Source organism: Camellia sinensis, chromosome 8, assembly GCF_055761805.1.
Source record: "Camellia sinensis isolate YWXY chromosome 8, ASM5576180v1, whole genome shotgun sequence".
NCBI lineage: Eukaryota > Viridiplantae > Streptophyta > Magnoliopsida > Ericales > Theaceae > Camellia > Camellia sinensis.
This window is the reverse complement of record NC_138968.1, coordinates 15,780,128-15,803,111: the sequence shown is the minus strand read 5'-3', so window position 1 is coordinate 15,803,111 and position 22,984 is coordinate 15,780,128. Positions and strand designations below refer to the sequence as shown.

General features: G+C 40.1%; 1 pseudogene across 1 annotated transcript; it reads left to right on the top strand.

Annotated features, from left to right (window-relative positions):
• The first annotated feature begins 16,504 nt into the window (after positions 1–16,504).
• On the top strand, positions 16,505–21,439 carry LOC145797582 (rust resistance kinase Lr10-like; annotated as a pseudogene). The gene is made up of 4 exons (XR_014339107.1): positions 16,505–17,336; positions 17,997–18,023; positions 18,101–19,213; positions 21,431–21,439. The product of XR_014339107.1 is annotated as a rust resistance kinase Lr10-like (transcript).
• Positions 21,440–22,984: the final 1,545 nt, after the last annotated feature.

Here is a 22,984-nt window from a genome sequence, read left to right as displayed (position 1 = left end):
TTATGATTTAATTTTAAATAATAAATAGTAATTTTAATTAAACAATTAATAATAAATCAACACAATAATTTAACATGAAAAAAATCATAATTAGACTCCTCCAATTGTGATAAAAAATCGCTAGTCAAAACCACAAAAAAATACACTAAGAAGACAAAAAAGAAATTACACACGAGAACTCTCAATTACCTAACAAATCCATACACGAATTGAATCAAACCTGATGTGCCTTTACCACCACCGTCTTCACCTCGGAATTGCTTTGCCGAACGTTAAATCCACAACGCCGATGTCAAATCCACGACGATGAGCCACTCCGAAATCCACCAAAATTTCAGGCCCATGTTCTCCGGAATCCACCAATGAACACCTCTCTCCTTTTGTGAATGAAAGAACAAAACCACCCCTTAATGTTTGTCAATATGTAGTTCGTTGATCAATCAATCACCTTCTATAAATCAAGGAAACTCATAAATAAACACTCTCTGTAGACGTCCCCGAACGCCCCGGGAGGATGAGGTCTTGTTCCGTTCGTTTTGCGGGTCTACTACAGTTCGGACTCAAATTGTCACGGTTCTTAATCTGAACTAAAGAGTCCAAATCCGGCAAATCGTTTTGAGAAAAACAGATTTTTGAAAAAAGTGCCAAACATGGACTGCTTTGCCAGATACAGAGTCGCCACCTAAATGTTTTTTTAATGGGGGAATTTAGGAAACCCTGACTCGGTGCCAAAGGCCACGTGTCCGTCATCACCAAAGTTACCTCGGCTCGGGAACTTGGGTACGATTGGGGAAGGTCAGTTATGAGCACCCCCTCTCGCCCGATCCGAAGATCGGCCTCTACTAACCATGATATCCGATTTTGAAAACGTTATATGTTCTTATTCCAGTTATTAGCCTAGAAGTACTATGTTATGCGCACAGCAAACAAGTATAGACTAAATTGCCCAAATCGGAACAAAACATTGCATGTTTGTTTTGAAAATGGTTTGCTACTTGCAAGAAGGCTAAAATGCAGGTTTTGCCACCCTCAAGTGGGCTTTAGAAAATATGGTTTTGCCACTATCTAGTGGGCTTAAAACTCACAGTTTTAATGCATTATTCCAATTTAGGTAATTCAATCTCCATCCACAGGCATTCAAGCAGTTATATCACATAAGCAGCCAGCCTCATGGTAATCATGCAATTATAGCAACACTCACACGCATGCGGTATGCTAAAGCATAAAAGCTCACCTAGTACTCCAAGCCAAAACAGAAATTAGTTAGTAATCATATGCATGATCCTAGTTCATGTTAAAGATGACTAATGTAACACATGCAAGGATGCAATCTAGACAAGCTCAGCTAATCTACACGTGGCATGTGAAATGCTGCAATTAACAAGTACTCAACTTGGAATTGAAATACCAGTGCAGTTAGCATGATGTACCGAGCCCGGTGCATGGAAGACAAATATGTGGATGCACGCATGCATAGCATAAGGTATGCTAATTTAAATATGCCCTAGTCTACCATCATAAGCGGGTAAATAAAAGGGAAGAAAGACGTGGGATTAGAAGACATACACACACGCACCCACACTTATTACAAATACGCCCTCACTTGGAGGAACCGAATAAATATTACAGTCCGAATAAATAACTAACTACTTAATTAATTATTACAGAATTCCTATTTAATTAACAAATTAAATGCAGAATTAAAATGGCCACAGCCCCGCCTCGGGATGCGCGAATGATGCATGTTTGACTCGTCTCGCCCAGAAACTCGTTGCCATAGCACTGTTGCCTCCGTTAACACTGCCCTGCTCCTCTGGGGACTGCCAAAGTCTTGGGATAGGTTCTCTGCACACTTTGGAGCACCACCGGCTAGGGGAAATGGTCACTGGCCAGAGGAGATGATCACCGGCTGCCTTTTGATCTATCGGCCACAGATTCCTGGCCGGTCGGCACTGTATGTAGCCGACCGGCCAAAACTTCCTGCAGAACCTGCAATTGACAACAGCAAAGGGCAAGCAGTGTATGGCATGGAATTTTTAGGCAAATGCATGCATGGACACACTCTCTATCACGTAATGGACTCAAGGGAGCATGGCCCTCGACCCTCGGGCCATCAATCACGCATTTCAATGCATGATGGCCCAAAAGCCAAGTATGCAACTTCGATATCAAATGAAATACAAGCACAAAACACATCAAAGGGACCCAACCTCAATCATGGTTGATCAAGAGGCGAGGTAATGCACAACAATGCACATGCGACCTAAGCATACAACCAAACATACAAACATGCAATGCAACTACATGGCACACACGATGCTAACAACATAACATGCACAACGCATTGAAACATGGCATACACAATGCAAGATGGACTTATACCAATGTGAGTGGACCTCAGCCACACTCACATCGTGGCCAATAGATGAAAATGAGATAATCGAAATGCGTGCACGCATGCACGCAAACTGAGGACCGAACTTAAGGCATCAAATGCCACTCTACCAAGGCATGGCAAGGGATGTAAGATGGCATACAAGCATGTAATTTCCATCACTGAAATATGATGCTAAACAGCCCCGAAACATGCAAACATGGCACCCGATGCATGAAATGAGCCCCAAAACTCAAAATTAGGCACATGGAGTGACTTATGGCTATACAAAGCATGCATTGTTTGATCATGAAGCGTGAAGACAGAGGAAACATAGTCCCAAAACATGCATATTTCTAGTTTATGACAAGTCCCAAAAACAAACACAAGTAGGGCTAATCTATCATGCAAAAATGGCCCTAAAAGAGAGATAGAGAGGCAAGGGACAGCAGCTGGCCCCAAACAATGATGAGCCCCTCAACAAAGTTGAAGAGGGGCTCAAAATAAGACCCTTTACAGTTTACATCAAGCCACGAAAATTAGCACAAGTGAGGCTAAACTATCATGCAAGAAAAAGGCCTAAAAGGGGGATAAAGAGACAAGTGATAGTAGGAGACCTCAAACAGCAAGAGGTCCTTAATCAAACATAAAAGGGCGCTCAAAATATGACTATTTACAGTTTGGGTTGGAGCCCAAAAATGCTTGCAAGTATGGCTTATAGATGAAGCAAGAAAAGACTAGAAAAGGGAAAAGAAGAACTCACCCTTGTAGAGCAGTAAACCAGCAGCTCTTGGACCAAGTTTCTGAGCTCTCAACCTCTTCAAATGGCCTTCAAGTTGCTGGAATGGAGTGTAGAGGTGTGGTGCTATGGATTGTAGTGCAAAGGGTGCAAGAACCTTAGGGTTTTGAGGGTTGAAGGAGAGAGATATAGAGGGTGTATGTATCAAAGCCTCAGCTGGTTTTTGTAACCCTTAGAGAGGAGGTAAGGGGCTGGTTATATAGAGGGAGAGGCCAAAGCAAAAGGGAAAAAAATCAAATTCAAAATTCCCCCCAAAGGGCAGCCCCTCAGACAGAGGGTCTGGTGTAAAACAGCTGGCATCCAGTCAATCTGTAGAATAATCCGGAAGGTTGTCGGCTAGCAAAATTGGTTGGTCGGCTACTTTTACTGGCCGGTCGGCCATCTGTTTGGCCAGTCGGCTAAATAGATGGCCGATGGGTGGCCGATAAGGTCAAAAAGTGGCCGGTGGGTGTCTAGATTGAAGCCTCGGAAGTTAGCTTTCCAATGGCGCAAACCTTGCATTAAAATTCCTCCTGTGCAAAAAGTTATGCCCTTTTTGGTGAAGCCGCACAAATTCGATCCAACCAGGATGATGCCCAACTTCAACTGATCATATCTCCCCCACCCGGACTTGGCTTTAAGAGATTCTTTAGTGCAAAATGAAGCCCCGGAAGTGAGCTTTCCGATGGTGGTGGCCCCATAGCTAAAATCCAATTATGCAGATTAATAAGCCCGATTCAGCGAGGACTGGTCGACTCCCTTCTACTCGGATTCATGCCTGTCTTCTCCTCTAACTTGGTTTCTTCTCTCTTCCCCTCCTTTCTTCAATTTCAAACCCCTAAGCAAGGTGTTTTGAAAGATTTTTCAAAGATTTCATCTCTCTTTCATTCATTTCCACTTTGTCCCTGCTCGGTTTACCGAAAAGCGTAACGTTTGACAAAATGCGAGCCTCGGAACATCGCAGAAACTTTATTTCAAAAAAGTTTTGAAAGAGAGGGTTTTAAGGTCTAAAAACCATCCAAAATAGCTTTGGTCCAAAACGGGGTGTGAATTTGAGACTTGTCTCTCTCTTTGCCGAAGAAACTAGATCTTTGCCCTGCACACCTTTTATCACCAAGTAAACCATCAGTAATGCCCAAGTCTTATGGGCTGTCAAAAATGGGTGTCTACAGTTGCCCCTCTTTGATAGAACTCGAAAGTCATAAGAATGACAGGAGTGAATGTCAAAGCCCAGAGACGACCTATTTTTGACAAGGCCGAAGACTTGGACAAACAAACAAAATACAAATGAATGAATGGTTGTGTCCGCAGGCTGCTTACGTATCCCTTTGCAAGGAATCAAACTAGCGTAGTTCAGGGGCAGGATGCAAATGATATGCAGGAAGACTTTGATAATTGGACTTATACGCTACGCGAAGCCGGTTTGAACATTGGACTTATATGCTACGCAAAGCCGGTTTGTAATTGGACTTATACGCTTTCGCGAAGCCGGTTTGTAATTGGACTTATACGCTTTCACGAAGCCGGTTTGTAATTGGACTTATACGCTTTTGCGAAGCCGGTTTGATAATTCAGAACAATGCAAGTGGAATGTGCGTGACAACGCAAGTGAAGAGGTGTGCATGACAATGCAACCTAAGATGAATTCCAAACACACTGAAATCGTGTGGGGAAAGCGAACATGGAGAAACATAGGGACATATCCCGGTGTTTCGAAATGGTGTGAGCATTGGAACGTATTCCAAACGCTTTTACCGAGGAGGGAGAAACATAGGGACGTATCCCGGTGTTTCGGAAAGAAGGGAGAAACATAGGGACGTATCCCGGTGTTTTGAAATGGTGTGAGCATTGGAACGTATTCCGAACGCTTTTAATCGAAGAGGAAGAAACATAGGGACGTATCCCAAAGGTTAGGGACGTATCCCAAGGGTTAGGGACGTATCCCAAAGGTTAGGGACATATCCCAAGGATTAGGGACGTATCCCAGTGTTACGAACAATGAGGAGAAACATAGGGACGTATCCCGGTGTTTCGACGAAGGAGAAGAAACATAGGGACGTATTCCGGTGTTTCGGAGAGGAGGAGAAACATAGGGACATATCCCGTTGTTTCGGAATGGAAAGAGAAACATAGGGATGTATCCCGTTGTTTCGGAATGGAAAGAGAAACATAGGGACGTATCCTAGTGTTTCGGAGAGAAGGAAGAAACATAGGGACGTATCCCGTTGTTTCGGAATGGAAGAAGAAACATAGGGACGCATCCCGGTGCTTCGGAAAGGGAGAGAAACGAAAACGTAGGGACGTATCCCGGTGTTTCAGAAAGGTATAAGAAACAAAAGGGCGTATCCCAGTGTTTCCAAACAAAGGAGCGCGCAAAACAATGCAATGCAGGTGCACAAGACAGTGCGATAAAATGCATTTTCTATGCAAGTATGGGGGCATTTTCTATGCAACATTGAAAGCATATTCTATGCAGAAACATAACGATGCGTGGCACGCATGCAACCGAAGTGTATATGAAAGTTCACATTCTATGTAATGGAAGGGCATCAAACATGTACTCTGGTGCCTTCGATTTACCTTTCGGAGGACTTGGCAACACAACTCTGCTCGAAAAAGGGACACCCTGTTTACATTGGCGAGAGATAACATCTGCTGCTGCTTTAATTGCCATTCTGACTTGAAGCAGGCTTAAGCTTGGAGTAGAGGCACACTCATTCTTCGGAGCACTGACAAGGCCTGAAGAGGTACATCCGGAGCACAATCACGAAGTTTTCCGAAGTTGAAGCACACTCAGATACCCGATATTTTCCTCTTTTGCTTTTGTTTTGTAGTCTGGAACCCATATAGCTTCAAATAGGTCCTGGTTTTACTGTTCTGACATGACTTGGGTTGAACCCTGCAGTTTTATGAAAGAACGAATCTTGTTTTGCACAAACGTGAAGAATGTCACAGCACTCTAAGCACAAAGCGATTTTATTTTTGAAGTTAAGAAATGAGTTCTTAATCGGGTATTGAGCCTACGACTGAACACAGCGCACTACGACTCAACAACGGAAAACAAAAGGTAAACAACCTAAACACATCAAGACACACCCGGAACGACTCAAAGCAAGAATCAAGACAAACAAAACAAAAGACACGACACACAGACATGCACAAGGAGCCTGTTTCACCGGGTATTGTTTCCCACCCTTTCTCATTTGTGATCCTCACATTACTCGGCCCTCAAGCTCTATTTTTCTGAAAAAGCCCTCTTCTCACTTTTTCTCTCATCGCATATCTCTCTATTCTTCAATCTCTCGTTTTTTTAATCCCTCCCCTGGGTGGTTGATGGATAAACAGGAAGTCGTGGGCCCTTGCCCCAGGTATTCTACCAGCTTTTGATTCTTGATCACAACAGTGAATTCCTCCCACAGAGGGGTTGCGCTACAACTGGGTATGTAGCAAATCTGTAGCTGACATTAGTTGATGATGCTCTGCTAGGAAGTTCGGACATGATCAGATCTGTCCAGATGAGGGAGTGGAATATCTCGCCCCATTCCAATTCGTGCTTCGCACTTGTCTTGATACCTCGTTGCTTGGAGGATGAGAGAGCTTTCATCCCTTTGTTGTTGACTTCAGTTGTGCCTTTTCTGGCAAGTAGAGTGCCCTTTCTGGAAAATGCATTGACAACAGGGAAAAGACAGGAAGCCTGACTCAACTGTGCCCCTAGTTCATTATTTTGACCATTTTTTGTTTTGGTTTTCTACTAAAACAATTTTGACCAACATGAGAGTTAGATTAACACACTTGTTCGATTTTTGATTTCAAATCATGCAAGTCAGGCTATGAGCACTGAAAATTTTCCTTTTTTGGGTCCAAGAAATGGTCTAGTTTTTGGAAAAGATAGAACAATTTTTGAGAAAATTAGTCAACCTCAGTAAAAATTCTCAAAAACTATTTTTGCAAACGGCCGATGCTTAACAAGCGCGGAACTTACTCTTGAGACGTACAACCTCGGATCTGGACGAAAATTGCCCCCTTGCTCGAAGAGAGCTGCATGGCAACGGAAAGTTGCCCCTTGTTTGAACGGCACCGCAGTGCATTGAATGGCAACGGAAAATTGCCCCTTGTGTGAATGGCACCGCAGCGCATTATAATCAGTCCTCGAAGCGATGATTGCAACCGAACTCTCAGATACAGAGAAGGCAAATATTATCAGAACCATTACATGGACATGATCGAATTTGAAGTGTTTTAGGGCTGGACTTCATAATGAAGTTGCCTACGTATCCCAAGGATGGGAATCAAGCCTTACGTAGTTCGGGGTTAAGGTACACTCGGGTATTAACCTCTCATTTTTAGGCTCTAACTTTTGTCAAGGCGCCCGTTGCGGGTTTTCGACCTTGCGAGCTTTGTTCTTCTTTTTTTTCAATTTTTGTATCTTTTCATTCTTTTTTCTTTTTTCATTTTTTTTCTTTTCTCTTTTTTTTCTTTTATTCTTGTTGTTATTTTCTTTTCCTTTTTTTTTTTTGGTTCTTTTCTCTTGCTCTAACTTTTGCCTGGGTCGCCCTTCCGGGTTTTCGGCCCAGCGAGCCTCTCAAAGGGTAAAAGTGTAACAAGTCTATGCCAAATAGTTTTAGGGTTTTGCAGCCATCCGTATCCAGGAGAGTGGCCGTTCCATTGATTTATTGAAGGATCCATCTTCGGCTCTTCGAGCATATCAGACATTTTTGCCCCTAGTTCGAGGGGTGCTTTTGTTCTAGCTTCGCAAGCCTCTTCTGATAAAATCTGATCTTCTTGATCTGACTTTCTTGTCTTTTGTTCGAGGGCTGCTTTGAATCTGGCCACATAGGCCTCACATGGCAGTTGACCGTTGAACGTTCTGAATGGGTTCAAGGTTCGAAAACAAATGGATTGAATCTTGAGGCTAAGAGTGATCCTAGGCTGCACAATCTCAAGAGTGATTCCACACAAGTCTTCACAGGACCGCGCAAAACAGTTTTTGAAATCTTTTAAGAAAGCGACAAATCGCTCGCGCTGAAGACAGTGTAGGACCAATCTAGATCAAGCCAAGATCCTTCTCAGTACTCATACTAACAAGCATGATCTCGATCATTAAGGGATTAACATGCCTCTCTGTCTCTCAATTGATCAAGTTTTGCAAAACCCGAGGAATTCCTTCCTCTTCGTTTTTCTCACAATGTTTCGAAAAAAGTTTTGGAAAACTTTGGTCGATGCAATGAATTTAAGGCACAGAAAAGACATAGCTTCTAGTCAAATACTGCCATCTCATTTAGAATTTCTGGCACAACTAGCACACGGCAGAAGCAAACACAAGAGTGTGAAAATCACTGCTGTTCCATTCAAATCTGTTGGCACAACTGGCTCCCCGGCAGAAACAGACTCAAAGGAAAGCAAAAGGACAAACGCAAAACAAGCAAGTGATATCCAAGGTAACACCCCCGAAATCACCTGACTCTAACAAAACAGGACTGACTCGATATAATAAGACAGACCCGACTGACTCAGTATGAAAGGACTGACTCAAAACAAAGAGACAGACTCAAAACAACACAACAAGACTGACCCAATACCCAAGTCAGAATGTACAAAACTAGCATTCACAAATGCTCAAAATAGTGCATGCCATACGCCACATCTGGAGTAATTGAGTGCTGCCCGCAGGTGATCCAACCTCTGATCACATCACATTATCCCCCACAAGTTCACTGATCAAGTGCCGATAGACTTTGCAGAGCTTGGTGCGACGATGACCTCATTGTCAATCAGATTTTGTATCTTGTGGCGGAGACGGACGCATCTGTCGGTGTCATGACCGGTTTGTTGATGGAAAACACAGTACTTAGTCGGGTCATGCTTTGCAGGGAGAGGATCGGGTAGGGGCCGTTGTTCTAACGGTTTTAGATGCCCTTTCCTGAGTAGGACCCCTAGAGCTTTAGACAAAAGCATAAAGAGCGGGGTGAAAACCCTCTTGCCTCGGGGTAGATAGTCTGAAGTTCGGGGGTTTGAAGTGGATGCACCAACAAAGGGGGTGGCTGCTCTCGGTGTGGTGGTGGCGACCATGCCCACGTCTGAAGTCCTAGCAGCTGCATCACCGCTGGTGGTCGCATTCGAACTGCGGGTGAACGCCCTCCTGGGCTGCTCATTCTCCTAGTCAATGGGGCCCTGCTTCATGGCATCCTCGATCTGTACTCCCATCTCATGCAAATCTGAAAAGGTAGGAAAGGGGAGCACGATCATTTTCTGCATTAGCTTATGCTGGAGATTGCGCACAATCATCTGGATTTGATCCTTATCAGTAGGCCTTAGAGTCATCATCGAGGCCTTCGCCCTCCACCGGGCCACGAATTCCGAGAAGCTCTCCGTAGGCTCCTGCCTTGTCGTCTTAAGATCACGGGTCGTAATCTTGATTTGAGTGTTATAGGAGTACTGTGCAATGAACGCCTCAGCCATCTCATCCCAGTTTCTCTTGACATCATCTTCCAGTTTTGCATACCAGATGGCCGCTACACCTGACAGGGTCCGGCCAAACAGTGAAAGCTTCTGTAGTCTAGTGAGGCCCATCGGCCTTAGAATATCTGAAAACAGTCGCAGGTGCACCATGGGATCCCCGGATCCGTCAAAACGATCAATTTGTGGCATCTTAAACCAATCTGGCAGCGTCACGGTTGCGTCGGTATACCCGTCCTCAATGTCCGGAATGGACTTCACACCTTGAGATTTCTTGAACAACTTTTCAAGCTTGCTCACTTTTAATGCCATGGGGTCCACCTCAGACTCGAAGGGAGAATCCAGTTGATTGATAGGAGTGGGTGCCTCGGATAGTTGAGGTAGAATCGGGGGCGGAGCCGGCCCCGTTGGGATGTCTGTATCCTCCTGAACGTTCTGAACATTCGCCGTCTCCCCGGGTATTGGGACTCTTGGTGGGGGAGGGACCTGGTGTGGAGCAGATGCTCCGGTTTGCTGTTGTAACCGAGCAATTAACTCTGCCAGTTGAGCCATGACCTTGGCCTGTTGTTTGGCAAATTCGGCTTGACGAACAGCGTCCTGCTGCATGGTTTTCATACTTTCTTGGAGTTGGCGCACCATCTCTTCCATTCTTGCCATACTGCCCTGATCTATCGGTATATCTGTCTTTGTGGTAAAAGCAAATATCTCAACCCAACTGCACGCAGGTGAGATGGATAATGACTGCTAATCCGAAGACTGTTGAACTAATGATCTGTGCCTGACTGGCGTTTTTACCCTGTCTCTGGTAAAGGAACACCGATTGCCCTTGAACTGAATCTCTGACCCGACAAAGTCTATCAGCACAAATCCAATGTACCCGGGGGATAGTGGATTCGCCAAAACAGATATGAGCATAGTAGGATGACTGTGCCCTTCTACTGAATTCTGCCCCAAAATTCTGCCTATAAACCGATACCCTCAGGTAAACTGAATCCCAAAATACTGAACTGGTGCCCGTAGGCCTGATGCCCAAACTTGCAAACTAATACACGCATTCCCTGTAGAGACGCACTCTAAAGCACATAGCATATAAATGAGAGCCAAGACACCCCTATGTTGAGGTAGGGTTTCCCTGTCCTATTTTGTCAGGAGCTAGGGTTTCACTACGCACGCAGCGGTTTCAAACAACTTAGCATCGGGTAAGCAACCTGTCCTAGTTTGGAATAGTCACTATGGATTCCGAATATGCACTAGGTCGAATGGTCAAAAAGGGTGCAACGGTAAAACCAGGGTTTGTGTTCCCATACTGTCAGAGCCCACAACCGGTCAGCCTTATGGTCATGCCTTGACAAGACAAGCCTCCAGCAAACCGTTCAGGAATGGCAAATGGCAAACACTGTGTTCCTAGGCGCACCAATGCACATGCAATGCAAAGAAACACATAAATGAAATCAAAACAGGATATCACGAGTTCGAGTCAAGCTTTCTAAACTCCCCAGCAGAGTCGCCAGAAACTGTAGACGTCCCCGAACGCCCCGGGAGGATGAGGTCCCGTTCCGTTCGTTTTGCGGGTCTACTACAGTTCGGACTCAAATTGTCACGGTTCTTAATCTGAACCAAAGAGTCCAAATCCCGCAAATCGTTTTGAGAAAAATAGATTTTTGAAAGAAGTGCCAAACATGGAATACTTTGCCAGATACAGAGTCACCACCTAAATATTTTTTTAATGAGGGAATTTAGGAAACCCTGACTCGGTGCCAAAGGCCACGTGTCTGTCATCACCAAAGTTACCTCGGCTCAAGAACTTGGGTACGATTGGAGAAGATCAGCTATGAGCACCCCCTCTCGCCCGATCCGAAGATCGAGCTCTACTAACCATGATATCCGATTTTGAAAACGTTATGTGTTCTTATTCCGGTTATTAGCCTAGAAGTACTATGTTATGCGCACAGCAAACAAGTATAGACCAAATCGCCCAAATCGGAACAAAACATTGCATGTTTGTTTTGAAAATGGTTTGCTACTCGCAAGTAGGCTAAAATGCAGGTTTTGCCACCCTCAAGTGGGCTTTAGAAAAGATGGTTTTGCCACTATCTAGTGGGCTTAAAACTCACAGTTTTAATGCATTATTCCAACTTAGGTAATTCAACCTCCATCCATAGGTATTCAAACAGTTATCTCACATAAGCAGCTAGCCTCATGGTAATCATGCAATTATAGCAACACTCACACGCATGCGGTATGCTAAAGCATAAAAGCTCACCTAGTACTCTAAGCCAAAACAGAAACTAGTTAGTAATCATATGCATGATCCTAGTTCATGTTCAAGATGGCTAATGTAACACATGCAAGGATGCAATCTAGACAAGCTCGGCTAATCTACGTGTGGCATGTAAAATGCTGCAATTAACAAGTACTCAACTTGGAATTGAAATACCAGTACAGTTAGCATGATGTGCCGAGTCCGGTGCATGGAAGACAAATGTGTGGATGCACGCATGCATAGCATAAGGTATGCTAATTTAAATATGCCCTAGTCTACCATCATAAGCGGGTAAATAAAAGGGAAGAAAGACGTGGAATTGGAAGACATACACACACGCACCCACACTTATTACAAATACACCCTCACTTGGAGGAACCGAATAAATATTACAGTCCGAATAAATAACTAACTACTTAATTAATTATTACAGAATTCCTATTTAATTAATAAATTAAATGCAGAATTAAAATGGCCACAGTCTTGCCTCGGGATGCGTGAATGATGCATGTTTGACTCGTCTCGCCCGGAAACTCGCTGTCATAGCACTGTTGCCTTCGTTAACACTGCCCTGCTCCTCTGGGGACTGCCAAAGTCTTGGGATAGGTTCTCTGCACACTTTGGAGCACCACCGGCTAGGAGAAATGGTCACTGGCCAAAGGAGATGATCACCGGCTGCCTTTTGATCTATCGGCCACAGATTCCTGGCCGGTCGGCACTGTATGTAGCCGACCGGCCAAAACTTCCTGCAGAACCTGCAATTGACAACAGCAGAGGGCAAGCAGTGTATGGCATGGAATTTTTAGGCAAATGCATGCATGGACACACTCTCTATCATGTAATGGACTCAAGGGAACATGGCTCTCGACCCTCGGGCCATCAATCACGCATTTCAATGCATGATGGCCCAAAAGCCAAGTATGCAACTTCGATATCAAATGAAATGCAAGTACAAAACACATCAAAGGGACCCAACCTCAATCATGGTTGATCAAGAGGCGAGGCAATGCACAACAATGCACATGCGACCTAAGCATACAAGCAAACATACAAACATGCAATGCAACTACATGGCACACACAATGCTAACAACATAACATGCACAACGCATTGAAACATGGCATACACAATGCAAGATGGACTTATACCAATGTGAGTGGACCTCAGCCACACTCACATCAGTGGCCATTAGATGAAAATAAGACAATCGAAATGCGTGCACGCATGCACGCAAACCGAGGACCGAACCTAAGGCATCAAATGCCACTCTACCAAGGCATGGCAAGGGATGTAAGATGGAATACAAGTATGTAATTTTCATCACTAAAATATGATGCTAAACAACCCCGAAACATGCAAACATGGCACCCGATGCATGAAATGAGCCCCAAAACTCAAAATTAGGCACATGGAATGACTTATAGCTATACAAAGCATGCATTGTTTGATCATGAATCATGAAGACAAAGAAACGATAGTCCCAAAACATGCATATTTCCAGTTTATGACAAGTCCCAAAAACAAACACAAGTAGGGCTAATCTATCATGCAAAAATGGCCCTAAAAGAGAGATAGAGAGGCAAGGGACAGCAGCTGGCCCCAAACAGTGATGAGCCCCTCAACAAAGTTGAAGAAGGGCTCAAAATAAGACCCTTTACAGTTTACATCAAGCCACGAAAATTAGCACAAGTGAGGCTAAACTATCATGCAAGAAAAAGGCCTAAAAAGGGGATAAAGAGACAAGTGATAGTAGGAGACCTCAAATAGCAAGAGGTCCTTAATCAAACATAAAAGGGAGCTCAAAATATGACTATTTACAGTTTGGGTTGGAGCCCAAAAATGCTTGCAAGTATGGCTTATAGATGAAGCAAGAAAAGACTAGAAAAGGGAAGAGAAGAACTCACCCTTGTAGAGCAGTAAACCAGCAGCTCTTGGACCAAGTTTCTGAGCTCTCAACCTCTTCAAATGGCCTCCAAGTTGCTGGAATGGAGTGTAGAGGTGTGGTGCTATGGATTGTAGTGCAAAGGGTGCAAGAACCTTAGGGTTTGGAGGGTTGAAGGAGAGAGATATAGAGGGTGTATGTATTAAAGCCTCAGCTGGTTTTTGTAACCCTTAGAGAGGAGGTAAGGGGCTGGTTATATAGAGGGAGAGGCCAAAGCAAAAGGGGAAAAAATCAAATTCAAAATTCCCCCCAAAAGGCAGCCCCTCGGACAGAGGGTCTGGTGTAAAACAGCTGGCACAGCTGGCATCCAGTCAATCTGTAGAATAATCCGGAAGGTCGTCGGCTAGCAAAATTGGTTGGTCGGTTACTTTTACTGGCCGGTCGGCCATCTGTTTGGCCGGTCGGCTAAATGGATGGCCGATGGGTGGCCGATAAGGTCAAAAAGTGGCCAGTGGGTGTCTAGATTGAAGCCTCGGAAGTTAGCTTTCCAATGGCGCAAACCTTGCATTAAAATTCCTCCTGTGCAAAAAGTTATGCCCTTTTTGGTGAAGCCGCGCAGATTCGATCCAACCGGGATGATGCCCAACTTCAACTGATCATATATCCCCCACTCGGACTTGGCTTTAAGAGATTCTTGAGTGCAAAATGAAGCCCCGGAAGTGAGCTTTCCGACGGTGGTGGCCCCATAGCTAAAATCTAAGTATGCAGATTAATAAGCCCGATTCAGCGAGGACTGCTCGACTCCCTTTTACCCGGATTCATGCCTGTCTTCTCCTCCAACTTGGTTTCTTCTCTCTTCCCCTCCTTTCTTCAACTTCAAACCCCTAAGCAAGGTGTTTTGAAAGATTTTTCAAAGATTTCATCTCTCTTTCATTCATTTCCACTTTGTCCCTGCTCGGTTTACCGAAAAGCGTAACGTTTGACAAAATGCGAGCCTCAGAACATCGCAGAAACTTTATTTCAAAAAAGTTTTGAAAGAGAGGGTTTTAAGGTCTAAAAACCATCCAAAATAGCTTTGGTCCAAAACGGGGTGTGAATTTGAGACTTGTCTCTCTCCTTGCCGAAGAAACTGGATCTTTGCCCTGCACACCTTTTATCACCAAGTAAACCATCAGTAATGCCCAAGTCTTATGGGCTGTCAAAAATGGGGTGTCTACACTCTCCAATATAGAACACTTTGTATTTTACTATTCTCTGAGAATCTAGACGGGTTCAACCCTAAAAATAGCAAATAGCACACTCTATACTAAATAATGCCGCAAAGACTGCCCGGGTGCTTACTTTACTGCTCGAACGATGTGATTAAAGGCAGTGGTCACATATAGGCCAACCACTTGAGTGCAACATCCATCGCACAAGCGATAAAACTTATTTTCCCGAAGTTCAGAACACAGACAAAGATACTAGATAAGCCACTTCACTGCTCAAGCTCACAAAAAAATGCTTAAGTGGTTAATCAACTTTGACTTCTTTCTTGGCTTCGGGGGCGTTGCCCTTCGATCCCACTTGGGTGCTACCCCAGACCTGCCAAGGGTGTTGGCCCCTGGACCCCTGCGAGCTGATCGGTCAACTCAATCCACGTACTTAGTTAGCAAAGAGGCAAACAAGAAGAGCTCAAAACAAGATACGAAATGTCAGCACAAACTCGTCTACTTAGACATAACTCAAGTTGGATTCGCATCTACACTCTCATAACTCATAGATACAATAGAGTGAATAAAAATACAATTGAATGGAGTTTTGCACAACATGATTGCCAAATACAAAAACCTAACATAACAAACAAGAGTTTTAGGTATTAAATTTGTCCCTGAAAACTTTGTTACAAAAAATATTTGGAGACCAATTCCGGTCATCACAAGGATAGTTGCTAAAGGTCATTCTAAGAATTGAAAAAAAAAAAAAAAAAAAAAAAAAACTTTTAGCAACAATTTAAAAATGTTTCTAATAAATCCATTTTTAGTAGAGATGATCATGGATCCATCCAACCCGCCTCACCCACTCAACCCGACCCAACTCGATTGATTTTGGGCAAATATGTGTCTTTTGTTGAACTGATGCGGATGAAACATTTCAAAATCTGCGAATACGATTTAGATGACAGATCAACCATTCCACACCCAAATGAATCCGATCTGCCTGTAGATGAAATTCAAAAAAAAAAAAAAAAAAGGAACTGCTAACAAGTAACAACATAGAGCGTAAATAATAAAATATGTATTTTTTGTGAAAATAAAAAATAATACCTTACAAATATATATAGTTATTGGAGATTGTAAAAGTAACGAATTATAATTAGAAAAAAATGTCCAAAATTTGTAAAGTCCAAACTGTCAAACCAATCACATCCATCCACCAACTTACACAACTTGCTCAATCAGCATCCACCAAATCAATAGATAGATGCAAATTGATTTTTTTCAATCCACCTAATTTTGGACGGATGGAGATTAGAATGCCACCCAGCTCAACCCGATTAGTGATCACCCCTAATTTTTGGAGATAGTAATTTGGTCGTTTCTCCATTATTTTTCTTGGGTTTTGAATATGTTTTTTTTAGATAATTTTTCTAGATGTATAATATTACTAATAAATTAGTGATTGTTTTTCTTTCTTTTCCTCGGAACAAAATTTGTCTATATAACCCAACAACACCGCCATTAGCAAATTCTTCCAAGACAAACAACACACTTGGCAGGGTAGTTGGGATTGGGTTTCAGAGTATCAAATATTAGCCATTAAATTAATTAATTAAGATGGCAATTTTCCAAGGAATTCTGTTGCTCATAATCCTATTATTAGTACCAATGGCTGCAGCAGCTACAGTAGTTGGACTCGGAGGAGGAGCAGAAAAACAACAATGCTGAGTGCCTACCAACAAGTTGCAGCAAACATCACAGCCCTAAAATCCGATTCCCTTTTCGGCTCAAAGGGCATCACCCCAAAAACTGTGGGTATCCTGGCTTTGATCTTTCTTGCACTCCTCATAGCGAATACCCTGTCCTCGAGCTTCCATTTTCTGTCAATGTTCTTGTTAAGAATATTGACTACACATCTCAGACCATATATATATCTGACCCCCATGGATGCTTCCCACGACAGCTTCCAAACCTCAACTTATCTGCCTCTCCCTTCCAATTATTATCAAATTACGACTACTACAGCGACCTTAGCTTCATCAATTGTTCCCAGACACAGGATCAAATTTGGATTTATCGGTATCGGTATCAGATTGCTTGCCTTAGTGACCAGAGTCACCAGGCTTATGCCATTGATTCTATGTCGTTGCCGGATATTTCTTGCACAAAGATGTATAACATGTCACTTCCATCTGAAATTTTTGGTTATAGTTATGGCCCCATCACATTTGATCATCTTCGACTGAATTGGAGTAAACCGGAATGTGGGAAATGTGAAGCAAGAGGCAAGAATTGTAGATTCAAGAATAACAACAGCAGCAGTACCAGCAAAAGCCAATTATTATTCAATGGATCAACTGAATGCTTTGACAAACCATCTATGGGTACACCACTACTCTAGCTAGTTTCCACCTTCTTACTTCAAGTTACGATTATTATATTTTGTTTACCATCTTGTCTCATCTGTAATTATTGCGTTGGCTTTACACTAATGATGTTGTCTTCCACCACAATTTTGAATTGAAATTCGGGCCGAGGTTCTCTCCAGTTTGGATCTGGAAATCCAATCCGAGTTTCGGATGTGCACAACGTCGGTAATTTTACAAATCAGTGGTTTAGATTTTGTTTACCTATTTAAAACTCAATAGTATATCCAAATAAAAAAATTTAATCCAACACCCTCGTGCTACAAGATCATTTTAGCTTCAATGCCCATGTTTTATTTTGTTTTGATCTATTGAATTACCTAGTCTTGTTGATTGTGCGAGGATGATAAAGTCTTGCCATATAGATTAGGTTGTGTTGTTTTTTGTTAGAAGTTGTGCACCCAATGGAGCATGTTTTGAGGTCCAAACTTGTTTTAAGCCTACGTTAATTGTTGATATAGTTGGACTAGTATACGAGAAGGTTTAACCTTATTTGGATATTTGATTGTATCATGTCAGTTTCTTTTACTTAGTTTATTATGAATCTACGGTAAATTTTTTTAATTATATATATATATATATATATATGAAATTTAAGAAATCTTTGAACTTTTACAGGTGCATTGACGAAACTAAAAATTGCAGGTGAAGTGGTCTATCCTCTCATAATTTCAATTGTCAACGAGGAGGTAGAAATTTACTAACATGGTCTATGACTACAGGGGCAGTCCTAGGTCCAACTTTTCTTCTTGTAGTTGTCATTGCAATATGTCATGTCTACAGATCAAACAAAATGAAGAAAGCAGATCAAGTAAAGATTGACAAATTTTTGGAGGATTACAACGCTCAAGCCTGCAAGATATTCCTATGCAGATATCAAAAAAATAACAAATCAATTTCAGGACAAAGTTGGCCAAGGAGGTTACGGAATAGTGTACAAGGGCAAGCTTTCCAATGATGTTCATGTCGCGGTCAAGATCCTCAACAATGTGAAAGGAAATGGGGATGAGTTCATCAATGAAGTGCAAACAATGGGTAGAATCCACCATATCAATGTGGTTCGCTTGGTGGGATATTGTGCTGATGGATTCAGAAGAGCTCTTCTTTATGAGTTCTTACTAAACAATTCGCTTGAAAAGTTTATATCCACTGATAAAGAGAAGAATTCACTTGGTTGGGAGAAGTTGCATGACATTGCTCTTGGCATAGCTAAAGGAATTGAATATCTTCACCTAGGGTGTGATCAACGAATCCTGCACTTTGATATTAAGCCTCACAATGTCTTGTTAGATAATAAGTTTACCCCGAAGATCTCTGATTTTGGTCTAGCAAAATTGTGTTCAAAGGAACAAAGTGCAGTTTCCATGACTACTGCCAGAGGGACTGTGGGTTACATTGCACCCGAAGTGTTCTCTAGGAACTTTGGAAACGTGTCATACAAATCAGATGTTTATAGTTTTGGGATGTTGTTGCTAGATATGGTTGGAGGGAGGCAAAATACGGTAGCACAAAACACGAGCGAGTGTTATTTTCCGGAATGGATATACAAACGTTTGGATCAAGGAGAAGATCTAGGAATACAAATTGAGGAAGATGGGGATGCGAAAATTATAAGAAAACTAACAATTGTGGGACTTTCGTGCATACAATGGTACCCAGTGGATCGACCATCGATGAAAGTTGTGGTACAAATGTTGGAAGGAGATGGAGACACTCTAACAGTCCCCCACAGTCCATTTGCCTCCACAAATCCAATGCCAACGAGGGGAACAACGGGTGGGAGAACTTTTAATAGTGAGTTAGAAGTAGGGGTGTTCGCGGATCGGTTTTGCGCGGTTTGCGGTTCGGTTTTGACCCGCCCGCATCTATGCCGTTTGGGAAAAAGTCAACCCGCAACCGCCCGCAGTGCGGTTTGTGCGGATAGGGTTTGCAAATGTGCGGGCGGTTTGCGATTTACACTTTTTTCTTTAAAAATTAATTTTCGAGTTTTTTTTTTTCCAGCGAATTTAGGCATCAAATTCTTTTTATATATTTGTGATAACAATTTTTTGATGAGTTTACAAATAAAAATTGAATATCAATGCATTAAATGAAAGTATCCAAAACAAAGAGACCCTACACTAACATTTTTGCTATGAAAAAAATGTATATCAATGCATTAAAGGTTGTACTCAATTAGAATTGCCAGTTCAGTAATCAATAATCAAACTATAAGTTCTATCGACCATTAGAAGAAAAATTTTATTAGGAAAAAGTGGATGAATCACCAATGAAAATCATATAAGAAACCAAGTTTAGGACTTGATAATTCTGCGGCATTAAGAAAGTTGAGAAATACTTAAAAATAAGGATCCTAGTGTCATAGAGAATATAATGGTGCTCCTGTAAAAGTTACAAAGTTGGTATATAAAAAAAAATAATAATAATAATTAAAGTGCGGACGGTTTTTGCGGTTTGCGGGTTTAAACCGCGACCCGCCCGCAACCCGCAAATTTGTCATATTTCAAACCGCATCCGCCCGCATTATGTTTGCGAAACCGCCCACTTATATGCGGGTTGGGCGGATTGGGCGGTTTGAGCGGTTCGGATAAACCGTTGCTCACCCCTAGTTAGAAGTAATTTCTGAATCTGAATAAGAGAGTGAATTAGTAATATTTTTCTAAGAAGTTGTTGACTATATAATAGGAATTAATCTTATTGCTCTCACCAATGAGTGTATAATTAATTGTTTATCAATGTATTACTACAGCCTTTCAATACTAAATCTTGTGCATTGCCTTTGTATTAATAGTTATCTTACAAATGGTACACTCTGTATCAGAAAGATTTATGTTTTCGTATCAAAGTAGTATCAGAATGCATATCACCAATGGCCAATCTCCAGTAAATCTAGAGAATGATTCAATCGCGAGTTCATCGAGGAAGGCAATGATGATGGGTTTGAAGTCTCCAATTTCAACCCTCATCAACAATCAAAATCAAAGAAAAAAAGTCTTATATTTCAACAGAACGCTAAATATCTGATTAAATAAAAAATTCTTCGAAATCAGAGCACCGATCAGTCTCTTTGTTCACATCAAATTCGTCATCTTAATCATCATCATCGTCTTCATCTTCCTTTTGAATCTTCTTTTTGATTTCTGATTGCTTTTCTTGATCTTCTTGTTGAATTAATTGGAAATATTTATTAAAAATAAACACTTGCATATATCCTATTAATTAGACTTATTTACTCATTAATTTTTAATTTTTTTATTATTTTATTTATATATTAACTCTTGTTTTAATAATAAGAAAATTTTGATTTTTTTTTATATATATTCCGTGTTTGTAAACTGATTTTTTAATACCAATAAATTTTAAATACCGTTGAGATATTGACTTTCATTTGTGAGTTTTGATTTATTTTTATTTTATTAGTTTCTATTGACATATGACATGAAAGGTAATTAGTTGAATTATATTTTGGATAATTTACACTTATGACCCTTACACTTATACCAAATCCTTGCTTCAGGCTGTCAATCGTAATAGTTAATTTTACTTTCACCAAAATCTCATTTTAGTCAATCGTAACAGAAAATCCCTTATACTATAAATCAAATTTCATCTATCTATTGTTAATAGAGCTAACGAAAATTAAAAGTAGAGGGACTAAAACGAGATTTTGGTAAAAGTGTAATGATTAAAATGAGATTTTAGTAAAAATATAAGGGCTCTAATAAAAATGTGAGATATGTTTCAAATGACAAATTCCATCAACTTTGTGCGATAACTTTCAAAAAATTTCTATGCTATATATTTTTGGCTAAAAGGATAAATTATAATTATAGTCCTAAAAGTTTAATACATTTTTATTTAAATTCTTAAAGTTTCAATTTTGTTAATTAAAGTTCCTAAAGTATTAAATTCGAATCAATTTAGTCCATAAGAAAATATTAAAATAGAACATAAGCTTAAATGATAGATAAAATTATGACCCAGATTTTAATTTATTATTAACTTAATTATCCTCTACATGTATGGTTTTATAATTGGTATATTTCTTTCAGGCTGATTAATTCTAATTACTTATATAGGTCTTCTATTTCTATTCTAATCTGCAATTATCCATTTTATCTTATTTTTCGACTATTTCTAATATTATTTTATATTTCATTTCATTATATTTGTCTTATACTGCCTTTATTTATAATTCATCTAAATTATAACGATAAACTACCAATAGGTCCTAATAATTTGACTTAATTTCCATCAAGTCTTATTAAAAATAAGTCCCAGTAAAATTGTCACTAAAAATAATTTTTTGTAATGATTTTTTGCATGTCATAATTTTTATAAATTGTCGCTAAAATTTATCATTAGTGACATTTTTCTATGATAAATTTTTCAAACTGTCGTTGAAAGTTAAAAATTCATAACTATTTTTGCAACGATTTTTTTAAACTATCGCTAAAGCTTATAATCAGTAATATTTTTTGTGACAATTTTCAAACCGTCACTGAAAATTAACAATTGGTGACTTTTTTTAATAGAGTTTGATGAAAAATATCATTAATTATCATAAGATCTATTAGACAAATAAGACTAATTATTAGGACCTACACGTAAGTCCCTCAAATTATAATTACTTAGATCAATTTTTTTAATTTTTTCTGGTGGTATTAATTCAAAACATTCCCTTGGAGAGTCCCTTGCAAGGATAAGGATAAGGATAAGGATAAGGATAATTATCTGTATTATTTTCTACAAGAGCTAACTATTTACTTTTATCTAATAATAAATGTCAAACTTAATGTATAATTTCTAATTGAATTTTTTTAAGATTTTCGTTAAATTCTTTTAATTTCCGGATGATAGGAGTATTTTGTTCAATAATTATTTGTAGTGCGATACTATTATTTAAATTATTTTATTAAACTTCTTTAATGTATCTAATGCTCATATATTAATATGACAAAATTAAGAAATTAATCTCTGATATCAATTCTAAAACACAAGTGCAAAAGATAATTAAGTTAGCCTTCGTTTGGGAAGTGGGTTGGCTTTTTGGTTTTTTTGACTATTTTAGTTTGGGTTAAAAAACTTGGTTTGGAAAGAGCTTTTTGGCTTTTTTGGCTTTTTGACTTTTTAGTGATGTTTCTTACTATTCAATTACCAAACTGCCCCTTATGTTCAACTTGTACCTGTGGCAATGAAAGTGGTCCTCCACATCAGCCTCCGTGGAGGACCGAATTTGGATAATTTTTTTTAATTTTAAATAATGTTAATATTAAATAATGTTAATATTGGATAATTTAAATAATGTTCAATTTAAATAATTTAAAATATTAATATTTTTAATTTGAAAACAACTCTACATTCAAATCGTAACTAAACACATAAAATATTTATTATATTGTCCTGCGTATTTTTTTTATTTAATTTTAATTTATTTTTAAATATTTAATATAACTTTTATTTTTATTCAAATTTTAATTTTAATTTTACTTTTAATTTTAATTTTATTTTAAATATTTAAATAATGTAAATAATCTAAAAAATTGAATAAGTAAAAAATTTAAAATAAATATTCAAAAGATTATTTTAACAAAAAAATTAAAAAA